This window comes from Mirounga angustirostris, unplaced genomic scaffold (genome assembly GCF_029215605.1).
Source record: "Mirounga angustirostris isolate CCGP_5_RB_7025 unplaced genomic scaffold, mMirAng1.0.hap1 SCAF_1, whole genome shotgun sequence".
NCBI classification, from domain to species: domain Eukaryota; kingdom Metazoa; phylum Chordata; class Mammalia; order Carnivora; family Phocidae; genus Mirounga; species Mirounga angustirostris.
In genome coordinates, this window is record NW_026991709.1 from 25718398 (window position 1) to 25741811 (window position 23414).

Sequence of the window (23414 nt, forward strand, 5' to 3'; positions counted from 1 at the left end):
TGCTTGTGAATTCAATTTATCAAGGCAATACCTACATTTTTATAACAAATTGAATACTTTGAATAAAGACAAAATAATACACATAGTAAAGGTAAATTTTTTCTGCAGCTTCTATTTCACGTTTATGTGTTAGTGTTTACATGTATAATTGGTCACTATATAAAGTTTTCTTTTGGAGAACATAATGAAAAAGTTTAACAGAGATCATGCAGAGCCTTAAAAATATTAAAATTTTAGAAAGCATAACACAAAGGAGACTTTTAGGCCCATTCAGGGTAGCTAGAGGAAGAAGATCTTAAAGTTGTAGGTAGTGGTATTTATGTACACCATAAGAAAAAACTTCCTAACAGCTCCATCAGTTCAACCATATGATTGGGTTTCCATCACTGAAATGCTGTAGAAGGATTCTTGCATACCTTGAGGACATGAAGCTTAAGAAACAAGACTTTGTACCAGGGCGTGGAGAATACAAGATGCATGATTATATCTTTCCCCATCAGGACACTTTCAATTAAATTTAATTTTAAATCATGCACATGAAAAATAACAATAAACAATCAACAGAAAATCTAAAAAAAGAGTGATAGAGATGGTAAAAGTTCAAAGGTAAATAAGATCACTCCGAGTCAGGGCAGACCAAGGAAAGCTTGATAAGAAAAAGGGAGTTTTAGCTGAATCTTGAGCCAAAGGTAGCCATGGATAGTTGGGGGAAGAAAGAGTACCCATCGGGAGGAGACAAATTTGAGTGAGATGAGTTGAACAGGTACAACACCCATTTGCTGACTGTAGATAAACCCACTTAGCAACTGAGGACAGGGACCTCACTGAGGCCTGGAAGGTTATAAATTCAGAAGTGAAAATTGGGTCAGATTTTGTCAGACTTTATCTTAAACTATTGGTCTGATGAAAGAATTGGTTTAGGAAAATTAGTTGGACAGATATATCTATTTACATTAGAGAGACTAAGGAGAAATTGTTTATGTAAAGTGTCAGTCAAGGTGTAGTCAGGAAAATAGTAAAAAGAAAACTGCAGGCCCAAGATGGAGTCACTTATACTAGGCCAAGTCACTAAACCAGGACTTAATACCTAACCTAACTGCAGTTTTAACCTCCTCCAGAAACACAGTCTTAACCAATCAGTCAGGAATTTTCTGGTTAGCACCAATGAGGTACTCTGTCACCTGGGCCCTCTCCATACCCCAAAGGAAGATGAGGTAGTCTGTGTGATAAAACCCCCATGACACAGAAGAGAATACAGAAGTGAGTAGATACAAATGCTTTTGTTAAAAATACATACATATATTTATATATATACATATATAGTTTATATGTGGCCATATATATACATACAAATACATATAATTATAGTTATATAATACAGAATGTGAGTAAAAAGAGAATAAATTTCTTACTGCCCATTGAAAAACGATTGGCCAGAAATTAGAGTGACCTAGGAAGGTCAGATGAGGAAGTCTGATTTGGATTATAAAGCTGCTCTTTTAGCTCACTGTCAATTGAACAGTCATTCGTCATGCTCAGGAGCAAGCAGAAGCCACATAAGCAGAGTGGTTATGAACAGGCTCTGACTTTTCTGAGTGCAAATCCAGATATGATCCATGTTAGCTATGTGATCTTAAGCAAGTTATGTAACATTTCTGAGCCACCATTTCTTGAGTTGTGGAAAATATTACCTATATTACAAGGCTCTTTGAGAATAAAATGACACAATATCCACAAGTTACTGACACATAGAGAGCACATAATAAATACAGCAAAACAGCCCTGGGAAAGTATTATATGGTGAAGAAGAGTGGAAAAGCGTGGTGATTTTTGTTATATGAATAAAACATTCTCATCTTTGAGAAACTCATAGTGAATATTAACTGGTAAAAACATAAGCAGAAATAAATTCTAGCTATGGGAACAGAAAGATTATTATTCAACTTTGAAGTGTTTGTAAAAATAGCAATGGTATCTGTTGAGTACTTAATATTTCATAGATTTCATATTCCAGAAGCTATACATGCATTAAGTGATTTAATAGTCATAACTCCTCTATAAGGTAAATTATCACTCATTACCTCACCATTGTACAAATGAGGGAGCCCAGGCTCAGAGAGACTGAGCCACTTATCCAGAGAGGAAGGCAAATGGCAGAGGCAAGATAAGAAACCACACTAGTCTGACTCCAGAGTCTATGCTCCTAATTACACACTATACTGCAATCACTCTTAAATTTCTCCTCTTTTTTTCAGGCTCTTTTACATAACTTTTGGCCAAGTGCATCCCTAGTGGGGGTGGGGCAGAAGAGAAAAGATGACCATAGATGATGGTCATGAACACAGACCCAGGGATCATGTATATATGGACACAAAATAGGAGAGGGCTTATCAGGAGGCAGAGGATGAGAGTGACTAATATGGGACAGTTTGGTCAATAACAATCATCACCATCATCATTATAAAAATAACTGCCTTTGATTAAATACCGTGTACCATTTTCCTATTTGTTCTTACCTACAAATAATAATCTTCATTTTAAAAATAATAAAACTGAGGCTCAGAGAAGTTAAGTATCTTGCCTAAGTTCCCACAGGTGATAAATGTTGACTATGACAGACCAACTCAAGTGTGTCTGACTTTATAGTTTCAGTTACGGTCCTAGTGGATCTTACGATAAACAAAGATTTTTTGGAATTTATTTTGATGTTTGGGAATAATCCTTCTAAATGTATTCTTTTCCTAGAATTGTAGTACTAGAATTTTTTTTTGTCTAAAACCATACACATGAATATTGCAGGATATCAGAGCTTGGCACTATAACTCATAGCCCATTTTCTTGGAAGTGGTATCAAGCCGGAAAAGGTGAGCTTAGTTTGGAGAACATTTTCCCAGCCCTGTGGCTGGGACCTGTGTGATTACAACTAAAGACTAAATTTCCTGCCTTCTCCATGCAGATGGCAGCTATCTTAGTCTGGGTGGGCTGCTAAAACAAAATTGCACAGACTGGGTAGCTTATAAACAATAGAAAGTTCTTACTCACAGTTCTGGAGACTGGGAAGTCCAAGATCAGGGTGCCATTAGATTCAGTATCTGGTGAGAGCTGGCTTCCTAGTTCACAAACAGCTTTCTCCTATGTCCTCACACGGTGAGAGAGAAAAGGGAGGTCTTTAGTGTCTCAATTAGAAAGGCAGGCTACCCTGCATGAGGGCTCTATGCTCATGACCTAATCAACCTGCCAAAAGCTCCACTTCCAAGTCCCATCACATGGAGGATTAAGTTTCAACCTCCTGGGAGGACACAACCTCCTGGGAGGACACAAACATTCAGTCTATAGTGGCATTTTGAATTGAAAGCAGCTCTGAATATCAGTTCACAAACTCAAATATGCAAGAACGACTTCTTAATTTTTCAAAATTTTTTTCTTAATTTTTCAAATTCAGTCCTTTTACTGCCCATTTTCTTTGGGGTTACACCTAAGTTCGAGGTGCTGGTTTGGAAACATTCCATTACTAGTCATCTCTTGGTCAACCATTGTGGCCTCTGCACAGACATCTTCCATCACATCTAGTCCTCAGTCCCTGGTCCCTGTAAATGCATCAACTCTCCATTTTTTCTGTAAGGCTCCTCAAGTCTGTCTCCTCCTTTCCTCCCTCCTAAATAGCAACAGTATTTTTTAAAATATTTTATTTATTTATTTTGAGAGAGAGTGTGCAAGCACACGCACACACACACACACACACAAGGTGGGGGTAGAGGGAGGGGTAGAGAGAGAGACTGAATCTTAAGCAGATTCCATGCTTAGCGCAGAGCCTGACATGGGGCTCGATCTCCAACCCTGAGATCATGACCTGGGCCGAAATCAAGAGTCAGAGGCTAACCGACTGAACCACCCAGGTGCCCCCATCTAGACTTTGAATAGAAATTCTTTCTCGGGCGCCTGGGTGGCTCAGTCGTTAAGCGTCTGCCTTCGGCTCAGGTCATGATCCCAGGGTCCTGGGATCGAGTCCCACATCGGGCTCCCTGCTCGGCGGGAAGCCTGCTTCTCCCTCTCCCAATCCCCCTGCTTGTGTTCCTGCTCTCGCTGTCTCTCTCTCTGTCAAATAAATAAACAAAATCTTTAAAAAAAAAAAAAAAGAAATTCTTTCTCTAAATCATCATGAAGATTTCCATATTCTTGCCTTGGCCAGTGAATAGATTAATTTTTCTCTGCATTCTTTTCTTTCTTTAGGCAATACACACAGAAAACTCTAATAATAGAATGGGGAAGAAAGACATTTCAGGGGAAATTTTTAATAGTATTTTAGAAAGTGTATCTGACTGCAAGTTAGGTATCTTCTCCTTTTCTTCCTCATGTGCTTAAATCAATTAGTCAAGTGAAAATTTAAAGAAATAAAAATAAAAAACGGGAAAGCACAATACATTTATCTATTTCCATCTCATCTACTAAAGAAGATATAGCAATGTTTAATACACATACTATTATCTCATACACATTCCTACTTTACATTAAAAAGAAACTTACATAAAGGCTACATAATGTTCTTCAGAACAGCAAACACCAGCAAATCATAGCAGTCTAACTTAGGAATTCTTAATTTAAAGAGCATTCTGACACTGAAATATCATTGCTTAAATTCTGTGTTATTAAGCTTTGCTCATGTGGGAAGTGACTTGCGTCTAAGCCAGAAGTTATGTAGCAATTATTTCTCATTGTTCTAATAGCTGTGCACACAGCCAGTTAAGATTTCTTTCCAGGGACCATTCCATAAAGGCTGACTGGCAAATGAGAGCTTTCTCATCACTCAATCATTTGGAAAAGAGTGGCTATTTTCTGTATAATCAATTCCATCAGCCATTTTGATGGTCAATAGCTTAGCAATTCATTAAGCAGTAATCAGTTAAATTCATTTGTCTTAAGCATGGAAATAATCAAAGTATTTTTTCAACCTTCCATCTCAACATCAGTTTAATTCTACCTCTAAGTGATATAAAATCAAAATTATGTCACAAGAAAATAAAATGAGCTTCTATTCCAAGATAAATATCATAAAATTTATTTTTTAACTCCTTACTCTTTAAAAACAAAGCTTACTTGATGATTGCAGCTTTGTAATAGAGCTTGAATCTGGAATTGTGATGCCACCAGCTTTGCTTTTCTTTTTCAACATTCCTCTGGCTATGCGGGGTCTTTTCTGGTTCCATACAAATTTTAGGATTATTTGTCCCATTTCTTTGAAAAAAGTGGATGGTATTTTGATAGGGATTGCATTAAATGTGTAGACTGCTCTAGGTAGCATTGACATTTTCACAATATTTGTTCTTCCAATCCATGAGCATGGAGCGTTTTTCCATTTCTTTGTGTCTTCCTCAATTTCTTTCATGAGTATTTTATAGTTTTCTGAGTACAGATTCTTTGCCTGTTTGGTTAGATTTATTCCTAATTATCTTACGGTTTTGGGTGCAATTGTAAATGGGATCTACTCCTTAATTTCTCTTTCTTCTGTCTTGTTGTTGGTATATGAGAATTCCACTGATTTCTGTGCATTGATTTTATATCCTGCCACTTTACTGAATTCCTGTATGAGTTCTAGCAGTTTTGGGGTGGAGTCTTTTGGGTTTTCCACATAAAGTATCATATCATGTGCAAAGAGTGAGAGTTTGACTTCTTCTTTGCCGATTCGGATGCCTTTGATTTCTTTTTGTTGTCTGATTGCTGTGGCTAGGACTTCTAGTACTATGTTGAATAGCAATGGTGATAGTGGACATCCCTGCCACATTCCTGACCTTAGGGGGAAAGCTCTGTTTTTCCCCCATTGAGAATGATATTCGCTGTGGGTTTTTCATAGATGGCTTTTATGACATTGAGGTACGTACCCTCTATCCCTATACTCTGAAGAGTTTTGATCAAAATGGATGCTGTACTTTGTCAAATGCTTTTTCTGCATCTATTGAGAGGATCATATGGTTCTTGTTCTTTCTTTTATTACTGTATTGTATCAAGACAATATGGTACTGGCACAAAAACAGACACATAGATCAATGCAACAGAATAGAGAGCCCAGAAATGGACCCTCAACTCTATGGTCAACTAATCTTTGACAAAGCAGGAAAGAATGTCCAATGGAAAAAAGACAGTCTCTTCAATAAATAGTGTTGGGAAAATTGGACAGTCACATGCAGAACAATGAAACTGGACCATTTCCTTATACCACACACAAAAATAGACTCAAAATGGTTGAAAGAACTAAATGTGAGACAGGAGTCCATCAAAATCCTAAAGGAGAACACAGGCAGCAACCTCTTCGACCTCAGCTGCACCAACTTCTCCCTAGTAACATCACCAAAGGCAAGGGAAGCAAAGACAAAAATGAACTATTGGGACTTCATCAAGATAAAAAGCTTTTGCACAGCAAAGGAAACACTCAACAAAACCAAAAGACAACCAACAGAATGGGAGAAGATATTTGCAAATGACATATCAGATAAAGGGCTAGTATCCAAAATCTATGAAGAACTTATCCAACTCAACACCCAAAGAACAAAGAATCCAATCAAGAAATGGGCAGAAGACATGAACAGACATTTTTCCAAAGAAGACATCCAAATAGCCAACAGACACATGAAAAAGTGCTCAACATCGCTCGGCATCAGGGCAATCCAAATCAAAACCTCAATGAGATACCACCTCACACCAGTCAGAATGGCTAAAATTAACAAGTCAGGAAATGACAGATGTTGGCGGGGATGTGGAGAAAGGGGAAGCCTCCTACACTGTTGGTGGGAATGCAAGCTGGTGCAGCCACTCTGGAAAACAGTATGGAGGTTCCTCAAAAAGCTGAAAATAGAGTTACTCTATGACCCAGCAATTGCACTACTGGGTATTTGCCCCAAAGATACAAATGTAGGGATCCAAAGGGGCACATGCATCCCAATGTTTATAGCAGCAATGCAGTGCCCTCAATAGCCAAACTATGGAAAGAGCCTAGATGTCCATCGACAGATGAATGGATAAAGAAGATGTGGTACATATATACAATGGAATATTATGCAGCCATCAAAAGGAATGGAATCTTGCCATTTGCAACGACATGGATGGAACTGGAGGGTATTATGCTGAACAAAATAAGTCAATCAGAGAAAGACATGTATCATATGATCTCACTTATATGAGGAATTCTTAATCTCAGGAAACAAACTGAGGATTGCTGGAGTGGTGGGGGGTGGGAGGGATGGGGTGCCTGGGTGATAGACATTGGGGAGGGTATGTGCTATGGTGAGTGCTATGAATTGTGTAAGACTGTTGAATCTCAGATCTGTACCTCTGAAACAAATGTATTATTTGTATTTTTAACATATAATAATGTATTTTTATTCACCTTATGGATGTCATTTTTTAAACTGGTTGCTTGGCATTGCTCTCAAATTTTTGCCTTAATTTTACTTTAAAATCCTTTACAATAGTCCTAACCTTGTATTCCAAATCAAAGTCAGTAATGTTTTATCTATTTCAAAAAGTGTTCCAATGTTGTGGTATTAATAATGCCTACTTCATGGGCGCCTGGGTGGCTCAGTCGTTAAGCGTATATATATATATTTTTAACATATAATAATGTATTATTATATGTTAAATAAAAGATAGCAGGAAGGGGAAAATGAAGGGGGGCGAAAATTAGAGGGTGAGATGAACCATGAGAGACTATGGACTCTGAGAAACAAACTGAGGGTTCTAGAGGGGAGGGGGGTGGGGGGATGGGTTAGCCTGGTGATGGGTATTAAAGAGGGCACATACTGAATGGAGCATTGGGTGTTATATGCAAACAATGAATCATGGAACACTACATCAAAAACTAATGATGTATGGTGATTAACATAATAAAATAAAATTTAAAAAAAAGATAAGGCAAATGGGAAAAGTTTTTTTCTGGTTTAAGGAGAAAATTTAAAGGAGAAAAAAAATGATAAAATCTTACTGAAAGTTTAAATCAACTTAATATAATCATTGGAAGTACAAAAAGGCTTCATGCCATGCCATATATTACCAATGCAAAAGATGGATGGTGATTAAAGATAATCATTCAAGAAGACTGCAATTGATGCATTTATTAAGGTAAAACTACATTCTGAAACCAATTCAAAATGCAACCAATTTCACCTGCTCCTGAATTTTTTATTCACCTTATGGATGTCATTTTTTAAACTGGTTGCTTGGCATTGCTCTCAAATTTTTGCCTTAATTTTACTTTAAAATCCTTTACAATAGTCCTAACCTTGTATTCCAAATCAAAGTCAGTAATGTTTTATCTATTTCAAAAAGTGTTCCAATGTTGTGGTATTAATAATGCCTACTTCATGGGCACCTGGGTGGCTCAGTCGTTAAGCGTCTGCCTTCAGCTCAGGTCATGATCCCAGGGTCCTGGGATCGAGTCCCACATCGGGCTCCCTGCTCGGCGGGAAGCCTGCTTCTCCCTCTCCCACTCCCCCTGCTTGTGTCCCTGCTCTCGCTATCTCTCTCTCTGTCAAATAAATAAATAAAATCTTTAAAAAAATAAAAAAATAAAAAAAAAATAATGCCTACTTCATTATCTACAGAAACTAAAGCACAGTGAGTGGGAGAAGTGTCACAAGGCTACACTGAGATGGTTTATAATAGTTCCTGTCCCCAAAGTAATTCCTTAGCTAACGTTGTTATTGTTATTGAAGAGGTTATATGCTGATAAGTCTTTCAAAGGCTTAGCCTTTGAATATCAACATATGAACTTTAATAATAAATGAGACATTGAAATACATGGAGATATTAATATTTTTTCAAATGCCATTATAATGAACTCCAATATAACACAGTTTGAAATTAAAAGATGAAGGAATGTAAAACCTAAACTTTTATGGGTGTATTTGATGTAAGAAGTTCTCCACCCTCAGCGGGGGAGTGGGGGGTGGCAGGCTGTGACTCTTGACACGTTGCAGATGGGATGCCATTTTCAAGGTTACATTCCTATAATTGTTTAGACAGTCAGTAAAGATTTTTCTACCCTATACATGGATTTTTATTCCTTTCTGATTTTTTACATTAAATAAACATTTCCTTCTCTCTTAAGAAAATACCTACAGAATTTTTTCTAGGCATATTCAAAATTGGGATCAAACTTTATAGTTTGAAATTTACTTATTCACTTAATTAAGTTACAACTATCAAAATTCCACATTATTGAAATTCCTACCTTCAGCATAGATTCTAACACTCTTTCAACTCAATTTTGTTAGGGCTTTTCTCCTCCAAACCCACCTGAAGTCTGAAGCCCTCACACTCGATAATATCAACTCTTTTAAAATAGGAGGGGTGGGGTGGGAGAGGCTTCATCCATGCAACCTCCAGTCCTGTCCTGAAAAATATTTCTCACTATATTTGCAAATGACAAACTATTTAATCCTCATCACTAAGCACATTCTGACAGAAATTACACTGCAGCCATAAGTGGAGTTCCTAACTAATCCGAGGTCTTTAAAGTTGCTTTTCAATCAACATCATGTCTTTCTTATATTTTTTGCTGATTCACTTAATATTTTGAGAACTAGAAACTTTAAGGTAGGCTATTAGCTGAATACTCAGCCATGTAGTTCTGTGAATCAGTTAAACTATTTAAAAAATAGATTTGTATGAGCAGGTTATTCTATCCTTCAATGAAAGAACTAAAAGAACTTGAGAGTGATATCAACATGTGAGGTGAGTACAAGGCATGAAACATGGCTCACTGTGTATCTTTAATTTTCCTGTGCTTGTTTTCTAGTGTTGCCATAATAAAATGTCACAGGCTCGGTGACTTAAACAACAGAAATTTATTTCTTACAGTTCTGGAGACCAGAAGTCCAAGATCAAGGTGTCAGCAGATTTGGTTTCTTGGAGGCCTCTTTTTGGCTTGCAAACAAACCCTCTTAATGGGTGTCCCTCTATGCACGTAAGCCCCTGATATCTGTGTGTCCAAATTTCCTCTCTTTTAAGGACACCAGTCAGACTGGATTAGAGTCCATCCTAATGGCCCCATTTTAATTACCTCTTTAAAGACCGTATCTCTAAAGGTCACATTCTGAGGTACTGGAGGTTAGGCCTTCAACATATGAATTTGGAGGGGACATAATTCAGCCCGTAACAGCCCCTTAAAGTTATACTTCCCAGAAAATGTAATAGCAAGAAACTAAGCTTATTTCTGTTTCTGTAATGGCAGAGACTTATTTCTTCTTCTACCTACATGATTTTCTCTATCCCCACTCCAGGGTCCATTTCATAAAGATGTTACGAGATCTTTTATTCATGGAGAAAGTGGAGTGGATTCTCTCACCAGGTACCAGCCCCTAGAGAGGGTCATTCAAACCTGCAGCATCATATAAGAAGGCACAATACTGAAATAAAATATTCAAATGAGAGTTAAATAATAGTGACAGATTCCCTTATTGTGGTTTAAAAAATCAGATACAAAACTATATAATTAAAAGAAAGAAAATTACGAGCATCTCTCTTAAAATTGAGCAATTTCTGGCCTGAAAACCTTAGTTTACAGGAAGAGAAATGTTGCATATTTATGAAATAAGATTAGAAATCAAGTACATAATTTCCTAGCTTTTTAATAACCCAAAATGAGATATATTACCTTATATTTCACAGAAAATATAATCTAGCATAAATCATGAATGGAGGGCATGAAAAAAGAAATTCCAAGTTTCCAAGTAAATTTAACTCTAACCCAGCTTTAGAGTCAGCAATCAGTACAAAACCCTTCATAACCTCACCAACAAAACTGACTGTAGATTTATATATTGGGTGGGTGGTCACTGAAACGTAACAAATACTTGCCTTTCAAATTTTCTGATGAAGCAGCTAAATTGGATTAGGTTGCTTATGTTTAACAGCAATGCATCATTATCAACTGTGGGCTTCCCTCCTTCTCAAATACTCCTTCACAGCATTTCTCTTCAGTTGGTTTTCTTTTAATGCATTTCTTTAATACCCTCAAACAATTAACCAAAACTTCACTTGAGCATTTGCTGCCAAGGAAAATACAAGTGCCATAGTCTCTCATATTCTATTAGATTTGTCGCCAGTACTGCATTTAATGAGTGCCTTGAATGACAAATGATCACTTGCTTTGCTAAAACATTGAGATTTTCCCCCTAAGCTTCTTAAAAATTTTAATCTAATGTCGGTCTGCCTTTGTTACTCAGCTTCATCAGCAGCTTGATTGCAGTCTCCAGGCATGCAATGCTTTGGTTAAAATGTTTCACTTATTTTTTTTTCTTTTTTTTTTAAAGATTTTATTTATTTATTTGACAGAGACAGCGAGAGCAGGAACACAAGCAGGGGGAGTGGGAGAGGGAGAAGCAGGCTTCCCGCCGAGCAGGGAGCCCGATGTGGGACTCGATCCCAGGACTCCGGGACCATGACCCAAGCCGAAGGCAGTTGCCTAACGACTGAGCCACCCAGGCGCCCAAAATGTTTCGCTTATTAAACAGCACTCTACTCATCATCTTATCAGGAAAGAACCAACACTACTGACAAAATTTCAAGTATCCAAGTACATATGGCATTCTCGATTCTCAAATAACCTTGAATGAACTATGTGCATTATATATTAATTATAGAGGTCCACATGTTTTATGCATTCATTTATCCATTAAATGCACACATTTATCATACAATATTTTTTGGTGCATATTATGAACCACCCACTCTATTAGGGCCTGGAGATACAAAGATGAAAGAGACAGTCTATGTTAAAATGAAGCTTACAGGGGCGCCTGGGTGGCTCAGTTGGTTAAGCGACTGCCTTCGGCTCAGGTCATGGTCCCGGAGTCCTGGGATCGAGTCCCTCATCGGGCTCCCGGCTCAGCGGGGAGCCTGCTTCTCCCTCTGACCCTCTCCCCTCTCATGCTGTTTCTCTCTCTCTCTCTCTCAAATAAATAAATAAAATCTTTAAAAAAAAATGAGGCTTACAGTGCCTTATAATGCTTATTCCAGTGCAAAACTGCTGATTATAGGTTGAATGAGAAAGTAGGCATGATTAGCAGTCTCTCCTTTGCTGTCCACTCCTTCACAGTGTACTCAATAAACTTCTATCTCCGAAAGAAAGGAAGGAAGGAAGGAAGGAAGGAAGGAAGGAAGGAAGGAAGGAAGGAAGGAAGGAAGGAAGGAAGGAAGGAAGGATGGAAGGAAGGACGAACAAAAGAAAGAAAGAAAGTTGGCTACAAAGAGAATTTATGAGAGAGTGTGAGTACATGAGTATATTTATGTGCCCTTGTATTCAAAGACCAAACTACAGCTAGATAACCGTGATATTATTAGCCGGTACAGGCATCAATCCTTTCCATGGAGCCTACACATAAAATGCTATCCTTTAATTGGTAGTGGCAACCACCAATTTCAGAAGCAAAAGCTGTATTTGATTTACAAATGACCTTCATTCAGACAACACAATGATAGGATAATTGCTATAACCACATATGCAAATCATTTGAAGACATGAGTCCATTTGTGTTAATAGCAATATTCTTATTTATTCTGCTTTCACTTAATTTAGTTAACTGTAAGCAACTACCAAAATTCATTACACATGCTTAATTTATATTCGTTTGTATTAATTTTATCAAAAACTATCAAATACCTAGTTTGTGTCAGTCATTATATGAGAATAAATTACTAAGTACAAAAGTCCTAGACAAAGTCCCAGCCTTCTTAGAGCGTTCATGGGAGAGATGGGGGCTATTTAAATATAGCACAATTTAAAATAAGTTATAATTGTGATAAGTACGAACAAAGAAAGGCACTTAGAGGAACCTCTGGCCAAGGGCAGGAAGCCAATGAAGGATTCTTAGAAGTGAAGATTTACCTACAATGGCAAGGAAGAGTAGAAGTAGGAGGCAAAGGAGATCTTGGGTATAAGGGGGAGGGGTCATCTAGAAAGAGGGAATCACCTTTAGTGATGAGCAGCCAATCACACTGAGGAATAGAGTGGATGGAGAATACAAGTAGGAATGAAAACTGTGAATAAAAAAATGAAATGTAGAGAAGGAGGATAAATGTCAGGCTATGTTTGGGCCTAGAGGCCATGTTCAAATTTTGGTCTTTATCTTAAGAGCAATGGAAATACACTGAGGTATTTTTTTAAAACTAGGCATTTTATTGAGGTATGACTGACATACAAAAGTCTGTTCATATTTAATGTATACAATTGATGAGTTTAGAGATAACTATACCCCCATGAAACCATCACAATCAATGCCATAAACATATCACTTCCACGTTTCCTCTCGACTTCTTCATTTTATTTATTCTTTTTGTGCTACGAACACTTAACATAAGACCTACCTCTTAGCAAAATTTTAAGCATAGGATGTATTAACTATAAGCAGTATGCTATACAATTGATTTCTAAGACATTCATCTTGCATAACTAACACTTTGCACCCTTTGACCAATACCTTCTTACTGCCCCCCAGGCCCTGGCAACTACTATTCTACTCTCTGCTTCCATGAGTTTGACTATTCTAGACTTTTTATAGATGTGGGATGATGTAATATTTGTCCTTCTATGGCTGGCTTATTTCACTTACCATAATATCCTCCAGGTTCATCTATATTGTCACAGATGGCAGGATCTCCAGAGATGCTTACTTCTTCAACGTGTTTAAATGACATTCTTTATAATTATTTGATCATATAAATAAAAATTCTTTGAATGTTTACAAATTGCAAATCTCCCAAATATATTTTAATTCACTATTATTCAACCATCTAAAAACTAAAATCTTCATAAAAATGTAATTTATTTGAAAATAGTTGTGGTTACTTTTCTTTTTTCCCAAATATTATGAGTCTGGATGGGTTTCTTGCAAACACACCTACTTTTACCCAAGGGCACATGATTGATTCCCTCTTAAATCAATTCTTTTTCCCAGAGAAAAATCTGTATACAAATAGGAACAGTTCACTTCAAATTAATTAATGTCATGCTGTTTGTCTTCAATATATCTTCAGTATATAAATGAAAGGAAGTCAGTGACATGTGGCAGTATGCTCACTGAATCTGAATCACAAAGTCCATTCTTCCACCAACACATCTTTCCAGCACTTTCAGCCATTTTCTCTGTGTTCTTCTCTCTGAACTCTGAGCCAACCAGCAGTTCTTCTCCATCAGTCTGTTATTTTTTTCCTCAGGGATTCATAAATGATAAACACAGCTGGATTGTCAGCAAAGGTCTAATCTGGAAACCATCTCTGTGTTCTCTCTTGTAAACTTTTTTGGATCCACGCTAATTCCTTGTTCAGTTCTTTGAAGTGATGCTTCAGTTCAAGTCATCATTTTTGGAACGTTCATCAAACTAGCCGTATCCTCTGTTTTTGTCACTCTTTTTTGAGTTTTTCTGAAACTGTAATTATAATTCCCTACATTGTAAGATAGAATTGTCTTTTTCAAAATCAGAAGAAATGATGGTTTTCTGTAGGAGCTCTTTTTTTTTTTCTTTCTCTCTCTCTTTTTATTGATCTGAATAGGATTTTTCTCTTAGAGTATATGTTTTCTGCATCAAAATTAATATACCAACCCCCAAACTCAGAGCAGGGTCTTGGCTACAGCTTATTACTTTCAAAAGTGTAAACTTGTGCTATTTGGTAAGTTGTTGTCACAAAATTCACACTATCATTTTTATGATTTGTTGATTCTTTATTTTTTTACATTCTTCTTCTTTTCTTTCCTCCTATTGCTTCAGTACAAACTTGATTTGTTGATAGAAACCTTGTCTTCTATAAGGACTGAATCCAGGGATTCTGTCAATCAGAAACAACACATGGCCACATTTTCCCATGAGTCTATATTCAATGACTTATTTTGATCATCATTTTCTGCTAAATACAGGATTTTCATCATTTTCATTGTTTCAGGTATATGGCTTGCATAAATACTGAGAATGAATAAACTAAAATCACCTTCACCCTGGGTTGTGTCAAGTTTCAACATAGCATAGTTCGGTATCACATTCAAAAATCTACATCTTTTACAAGTGAAAAGATGCTCAACATCACTAATCATCAAGGAAATGAAAATCAAAACCACGATGAGATATTACCTCACACCTGTTAGAATGACTAAAATTGAAAACACAAAAAACCAAGTATTGGTGAGGATGTAGAGAAAAAGGAATCCTCATGTACCACTGGTAAGAACGCAAATTGGTGCAGCCACTATGGAAAACAGTATGGAGGTTCCTCAAAAAATTAAAATAGAATTACCATATGATCCAGTAATTTCACTATAGGGTATTTACCCAAAGAATACAAAAACACTAATTTGAAAAAAAATATATATATACACCCTTATGTTTATTGCAGCATTATTTACAATAGCCAAATTATGGAAGCAGCCCAAGTGGCCATCGACAGATGAATGGATAAAGATGTGGAATGGAATATTATTCAGCCATAAAAAAGAATGAAATTTCACCATTTGCAACAATATGGATGGATCTAGAGACTATAAGGCTAAGTGAAATGTCAGAGAAAGACAAATACCATATGATCTCACTCATACGTGGAATTTAAGAAACAAAATGAAAAAAAAAAAAAGAGACAAACCAAAAAACAGACTCTTAACTATAGAGAACAAATTGGTGGTTATCAGAGGGAAAGTGGGTGGGGGACTGGGTGAAATAGGTGAAGGGGATTAAGAGTACACTTACTATGATGAGCACCGAGTATGTACAGAATTGTTGAATCACTATATTGTATACTTGAAACTAGGGTAGAATTAAAATGGGGGGAAAAAAGACAACAGAGAACAACAAAAAAACAGTGAAACGTTGCTCAAGACAGTATAGCCGGTGGTTGAGAATACAGAAATTGAATCCATGTTCTTTCTGACTCAAAATCTGTGCTTTTTCCATTATATCACCATTTTCTCATATAAAAAGTTGATTCACAGAAAAAAATCTACATCTTTTAGGTGTTTATATCTTCATTAATGCTGACCTTTGCATTCATTTCCATCACCATCATCATTATTGCCCCCAATACTAAACTGTGGAAAGTTTTTGTTGGTGCCCCCTGTTTTTATCCCATTAACTTCCACAACTGCAACTGTTTAAGCTAAAGATCACACTATAATTTCAAGATCCATATTTGACAGCTTTAACATAATTTTGCTATTTTGAGAGCTTGTCTTTGAGAAACTAATTATAAAGTCTATTGTATTGATGCTGACAACCAATATCCCATTGAGAAATATTTCATCCATTTCTTTTCTGTCATCTTTTATTATTCACTTAGCCTCTACATCTAAACCAAAATGCACCTTTGTTACTTCCCTATGGAGTATAACATTGAGATGTTTTCTCTCTCTGAAGACTTACATGTGCTTGAACTCTAACGTTAAGACTTATATGTGTTTGATGAATCTATCAAAGGAATTATCATCAAAATCACTATGAATTTTCCTTAGTATGAAACTCTAGCCCAGAGCAGCCAAACAATTTGACTCTGTTTCAGAGGTTCTCCATCAATAAATAGTATAGTCAACAATGGTAATTAATCCATTGTTCTGCTTGCTTCTGGGCTCACAGAGTAAGATTTGCTCCTGTATGTTCTGTGATTCAGCAGTACTCAGGTCTTCAGATTGGCATTCCTTTCTGCTTTGGGTTAATCTATATTCATACCCATGATGATTCAGCCAGCACTAGAGTCCTTCTGTGAGGTGAATTCAATCGCCATGCCTTGGTCTGTGGATTGGGTGATCTGATGACAGGTGATCTGGTCTCCAGATTAGTTGACCATAGAGTTGAGGGTCCATTTCTGGGCTCTCTATTCTGTTCCATTGATCTATGTGTCTGTTATTGTGCCAGTACCATGCTGTCTTGATGATGACAGCTTTGTAATAGAGCTGGAAGTCCGGAATTGTGATGCCGCCGGCTTTGCTTTTCTTTTTCAACATTCCTCTGGCTATGCGGGGTCTTTTCTGGTTCCATACAAATTTTAGGATTATTTGTTGCATTTCTTTGAAAAAAGTGGATGGTATTTTGATGGGGATTGCATTGAATGTGTAGATTGCTCTAGGTAGCATTGACATCTTCACAATATTTGTTCTTCCAATCCATGAGCATGGAACGTTTTTCCATTTCTTTGTGTTTTCCTCAATTTCTTTCATGAGTATTTTATAGTTTTCTGAGTACAGATCCTTTGTCTCTTTGGTTAGATTTATTCCTAGGTATCTTATGATTTTGGGTGCAATTGTAAATGGGATCGACTCCTTAATTTCTCTTTCTTCTGTCTTGTTGTTGGTGTATAGGAATGCCACTGACTTCTGTGCATTGATTTTATATCCTGCCACTTTACTGAATTCCTGTATGAGTTCTAGCAGTTTTGGGGTGGAGTCTTTGGGGTTTTCCACATAAAGTATCATATCATCTGCAAAGAGTGAGAGTTTGACTTCTTCTTTGCCAATTTGGATGCCTTTGATTTCTTTTTGTTGTCTGATTGCTGTGGCTAGGACTTCCAATACTATGTTGAATAGCAGTGGTGATAGTGGACATCCCTGCCACGTTCCTGATCTTAGGGGGAAAGCTCTCAGTTTTTCCCCATTGAGAATAATATTCACTGTAGGTTTTTCATAGATGGTTTTTATGATATTGAGGTATGCACCCTCTATGCCTATACTCTGAAGAGTTTTGATCAAGAAAGGATGCTGTACTTTGTCAAAAGCTTTTTCTGCATCTATTGAGAGGATCATATGATTCTTGTTCTTTCTTTTGTTAATGTATTGTATCACACTGATTGATTTGCGGATGTTGAACCAACCTTGCAGCCCAGGGATAAATCCCACTTGGTCATGGTGAATAATCCTTTTAATGTACTGTTGGATCCTATTGGCTAGTATTTTGGTGAGAATTTTTGCATCCATGTTCATCAGGGATATTGGTCCGTAATTCTCCTTTTTGATGGGGTCTTTGTCTGGTTTTGGGATCAAGGTAATGCTGGCCTCATAAAATGAGTTTGGAAGTTTCCCTTCCGTTTCTATTTTTTGGAACAGTTTCAGAAGAATAGGTATTAATTCTTCTTGAAATGTTTGGTAGAATTCCCATGGGAAGCCATCTGGCCCTGGGCTTTTGTTTGTTGGGAGATTTTTGATGACTGCTTCAATTTCCTTAGTGGTTATAGGTCTGTTCAGGTTTTCTATTTCATCCTGGTTCAGTTTTGGTAGTTGATACATCTCTAGGAATGCATCCATCTCTTCCAGGTTATCTAATTTTCATTTGGTCTTGAATCTGATCTTCTATTAGAACAAGTTCTCTGTCATACCACCAGTTGGTCTAGTTTGGTTTTTCACTTCTCTGATCACTTTTTCCTCTCTCTATGTTTGTGTATATACATATATATATATATGTATACACACACACATTTTCATCACAGATAAATATATCATGTGTGCTATTATATATATCATGGTTATGCATAAGATATGTATGCATGATTTGCTGTAGATAAATAACATGCAGCCATAAATTATATATATATATAATTGTGTAAATATATACACAAACATAATATATCATATATATTTTATGTATATGTGTGATATGATGTGTGATATGAAGTGTGATATATAGCTATAGAGAGGTAGAGAAAGAGATGAGAGAGATGAGATAGATAGATCTGTGATGAAATGTGTAGCTATGAGTATAATTATCCTGGTATAGGTTGGTATGGGGCTGCTTTCTTCTTTGTGATTTTTGGTCCTCAGAATTACAATAACTCTACAAAGCAATCTATTACCTCCTGCACAATTTCTTACCTACTCTTCATATGTGTCACTTCTGTCAAATGAAGCAGAAGAAAATTTGTCCAGAATAAATATGAGACAACTAGATTTCCTATCTTTCTCCAAAAATATTCTGCATTGACTTGCCTTTGTAAAACTTCTTAAAAGTCTTGATATAGTCAATGACCAAATGGAAGTTCAGTTCTAAAATAATAATCTCATTTTCAGTGAAGTCACTGTAAAATTTTGGTCCTTCCAGTCACCACAAATCAATCAGTGTCAAACCAGGTCAGTATTTTAATGGAAACCAAATGAAACTGTCTTGGCTACTTCTGGCATTGGCAATTCTCTAGGCAACAAAATCTCTTCTAAGGTCAATGCAGAATTGCAACATCAGCATTTCAGTAAATAATACTTCCGGTTAGCAAAGCCAATATAAATGATGTAAAGATCCTATGGTTCCTTGGCAAGAGGAAAAAATATTTCCCCTTTCTTATTTGCCAAATTTAATATTATATATTACATCTTTTCTCTTCCACTATATTTAGCTGTTTGTAATAGTCTTCACAGGCTTTTCCAAACTTTCTGGCAGAATTGTTTTGATGCGGCTAGCACTGAACTCTTTCAGAATGGGTCTCCTCCTGCATTCACCACTGATATACTGTGTAGTTTCTATATCAGATATATAATCCGTAAAAAGCTTGGGCTTGAAAACTGCTATATTAACCATGGATATGAATGTTAAACTTACTGAGATGTATGCAGTATACCTAAAGAGAAATTTAATATATTCTGCAGTATTTTTCTATTTCTTCAATGTTTGAAAATCTATTTAGATGTGGATTAAAGAAAAATAAATATATTTGTGGGGGTCTAAAACTTCTATTCCCTTAGCTTAAACTTGTCAACTAACACAATCAGGTTGGAAATCAGGTTAACGAAATCTAAAGTGACAAATTTAGGGCGCCTGGGTGGCTCAGTTGGTTAAGCGACTGCCTTCGGCTCAGGTCATGATCCTGGGGTCCCGGGATCGAGTCCCGCATCGGGCTCCCTGCTCGGCGGGGGGTCTGCTTCGTCCTCTGATCCTATCCCCTCTCATGTGTTCTCTCTCTCTCATTCTCTCTCTCAAATAAATAAATAAAATCTTTAAAAAAAAATAAATAAAGTGACAAATTTAATTCATATGGTTCAGGGAGCATCTCTCAAAATATTGCCCAGAGGATGTTTCCCTCATTCTGGACAGTGGTGGCAAAACGGTCTGATCTGAGGGACAATTAGAGCTGTGTTATGTAGGAAAGATGAATCACTGCTGGTCCAAAGATGCCAGTATGTTTGAGTGGAAGCACATAGAGACACACACTGTTGTAAACCTATCCACCCTCCCTTAGCAAATCTTCTTATATCTACAGTAAAAATCCCTAACAAAAACTAAGTGAGTTCTCATTCAGTTAGTATTTCTCACAAAGTACAAACTTAGTTCTTTTTAAAAAGGAGCTGTCCAGGGATGCTGGGTGGCTCAGTTGGTTAAGCCTCTGCCCCCTGATTTTGGCTCAAGTCATGATCTCAGGGTTGAGGTAGAGGCCACCCCCCCATCTCTGTGTCCTGCTGGGTGGGGAGCCTACTTGGGATTCTCCTTCTCCCTCTCCCTCTGGTCCTCCCCCACTCATGCTCTCTGTCTCTCTCTCTTTAAACAAACAAATTAAAAAAACAAAGAAACTGCCCAAGTATTTTTTTATTTACCAAAGGAAGAAACCAGGCTACAAAATGCAACATTGTTGAATTGAAAGACACTAGCCTTAAAAAATCAGAATCCTTGGGTTCTGGCCCCTGTCCCTCCACTAACCAGTTGTGGGCTAGGCACATTTCACCAATTTGGAGCTTAGTTTCCATATCTGTAAAATGAAGAAATTATTTTTAAAAATAAAATTATATCTATTTTTTACAACACCCTATAAAATTGGTCACTACTATTAGAAAAAACAACTCAAATGCATGCTCTACTGATTATCACCATCATTATGTAAGTAAATGAAGATTAACCTTTTAGCACAAATACCAAGACTTCTGATCTATTTGGTAATGAACTTCTCCTACTAAACATCACTTTCTTCCTAGGAGCAATTTAAACACTGAAAATAGAATCCTTCCTGCCAAATAAACTTCCGGGGAAGCTGATAATGACAAAATAGCTAAAATATTTCTTTTCCTGCCTTTAAAATCATATTCAACTCTTTATTATGTCTATCTATAGAAGATGTCCTGTCATACACGTTTTGACAGTTTTATGCATATGAGATTCTAGTTTATTTTCTTGACTACTGTTATTCATTATACTATTTCATTAATTAAGAGACATTTAAAAAAAAGAAAAAGGCCTTTCTTAACTTATTGAAACACAAGGTTCTTTTTAAGGCCACAATAATGTGGGGGTAAGCGAAACTATTTATTTCCTTCACCAACAGCAAACTTTTTATCATCCTGTCTTTCTGCCTAGAGCATTATATATTTAAGAAACTGTTATGGGGAGTCTACTAAGTCACTAAAGTCGCTAAGCCAGAGGGGCCAAACATTTCTTAGAATCTCTGCCAGATGTACAATTTGCAAAGTCATGCTAAAAGCATCTTGCTTGGTACTTTCATTAAAGTTCTAAAATACTCTTCCATCACACTTCTAAAATATAACATGACATCTTTTGTTTTCAAATAATTGGACATTGCCCCTCGAAGACATCTTTAATAACAACATCATCAAATTAGTTAGAAACATGAAGATGAGGCCCTTTGACTGAGTCAGGTATCCATGCCATGTACAATTATCCAATATCTATTCCACTGTGTAGGAGGAAAAGACAAAGCTGTACCTAACCCTTTAGTCACACCATAATTTAAAAGCAAGTTAAGTTCTTTATAGATTTTGGATACTAGCCCTTTATCTGATAAGACATTTACAAATATCTTCTCCCATTCCATAGGTTGCCTTTTAGTTTTGTTGACTGTTTCCTTTGCTGTGCAAAACTTTTCATCTTGATGAAGTCCCAATAGTTCACAGACACTATTTTAATTATGGGTCACTAGTGATCATTAATAAATGAGTATATTTTTATCCTAACTTCAAATACTTTTGTTGTTGCTGTTGCTTTCATAGCATGTTGCTAAGTGAAGAGCTCTATGACTCTCTAATGGGCACTTCAAACTCAACATGAGCAAATATAAACTCTTGGATCTCAACACCCCCTCCCAGCCCCCTTCCCCATTGTAAATCTTCCCCCAGTCTATTCCTTCAGAGCAAACGGCACCAACATCTACTCAGCTGTCCAAACCTGAGTCATTCTTGGTTCTACTCTCTCCTTATTCAGCACATACAACTCATCTGGAACTCTTGACATTCCTACCCTTAAAATGTATTTTGAATCTCATCTGCACTGCTACTACCTTCATCCAATCCACCATCACCATTGCCCTGAACCACTGCCTTTAATTGAGCTCCCTGTGCCCACTCCATCCCTTCCAGTCCACACCTCAGCAGTCAGGGTAAGATTTTTAAAAGAAAAACTTGTCTTAAACATGTTCCAGGGCTTCATACTGCAATTCAAATAAAACCCTAACTCCTTCCCAAGGCCTACAAGGCCCCACAAATCCAAACACCCAGTGGCCCTGCAAACAATCTCATTTTACAATCCTTTATTAACTGTGCTTGAAATACCCTGACCCCTTTTTGGTTTTTCAAACACAGCTTCTCACACCTAAAAAAAAAAAGCTCCTTGATGGACATGCTTTCTCTAAGGACCCCATCTAATCAGATTTCACATCATTTCCTACCCCCCCAACCCTGTTGATCTTCATCACCTGCTCTTTTCATTGCCTTCAGAGCACTTATCATTGTCCCCATACATGCAGTTACTTGTTGGCTTAACTCTTAATTGATGAGAACTCCATTAACCTATTAGCTCCCTGAAGGCAGGGACCACACCTCTAGTGTATCACCTATGCCTAGCTTGGCAAATATTGGCAGATGTATGAGCCCCACTGGTGTTATGGGTTAAATTGTATCTCCCCAAAACTCATATGTTGAAGTCCCAATTCCTAGTATCTCAGAATGTAACCATATTTGGAGATCAGGTCTTTATGGACGTGATTAAGCAAAAACGAGGCCATTCAGGTGGGTCCTAATCCAACCTGACTGGCGTTCTTAGATGAGAAGGAAATTTGGAACGCTAAAGACATCAGGGATACATGCACACAGAGAAAAGCCCACGTGAGGGCATAAGAAGGCAGCTATGTGCAAGCCACAGAAGGAGGTCTCAGGATAAACCAAACCTTCCAACACCTTGACCTTGGACTTCCAGCCTCCAGAACTATAAGAAAATAAAATTCTGTTGTTTAAACCATCCAGTCAGTAATATTTTGTTATAGCAGCCCCAGCAAACTAATACTAATTGGAATTAAGATTTCACCTGTATGTGGAATTTAAGAAACAAAACAAATGAACAAAGAAAAAAAAAGAGACAAAAAAATAGACTTAAAATATAGAAAACAAACTGGTGGTTACCAGAGTGAAATAGGTGATGGAGATTAAGAGTATACCTATCATAATGAGCACTGAGAAATTTAGAATTGCTGAA

The 23414-nt window shown here is 37.0% G+C and overlaps 1 protein-coding gene across 5 annotated transcripts in view; it reads right to left on the bottom strand.

Annotated features, from left to right (window-relative positions):
- The window catches only part of CHODL (chondrolectin), a 296447-nt gene that overhangs the window by 164367 nt on the left and 108666 nt on the right, over positions 1–23414 (bottom strand). For all 5 annotated transcript variants that reach the window (XM_064579987.1, XM_064579995.1, XM_064580003.1 and 2 more), the window contains one exon: positions 3043–3132. The gene's annotated coding sequence lies outside the window, so the exon portion shown is untranslated. The remainder of the gene's footprint in view (positions 1–3042; positions 3133–23414) is intronic.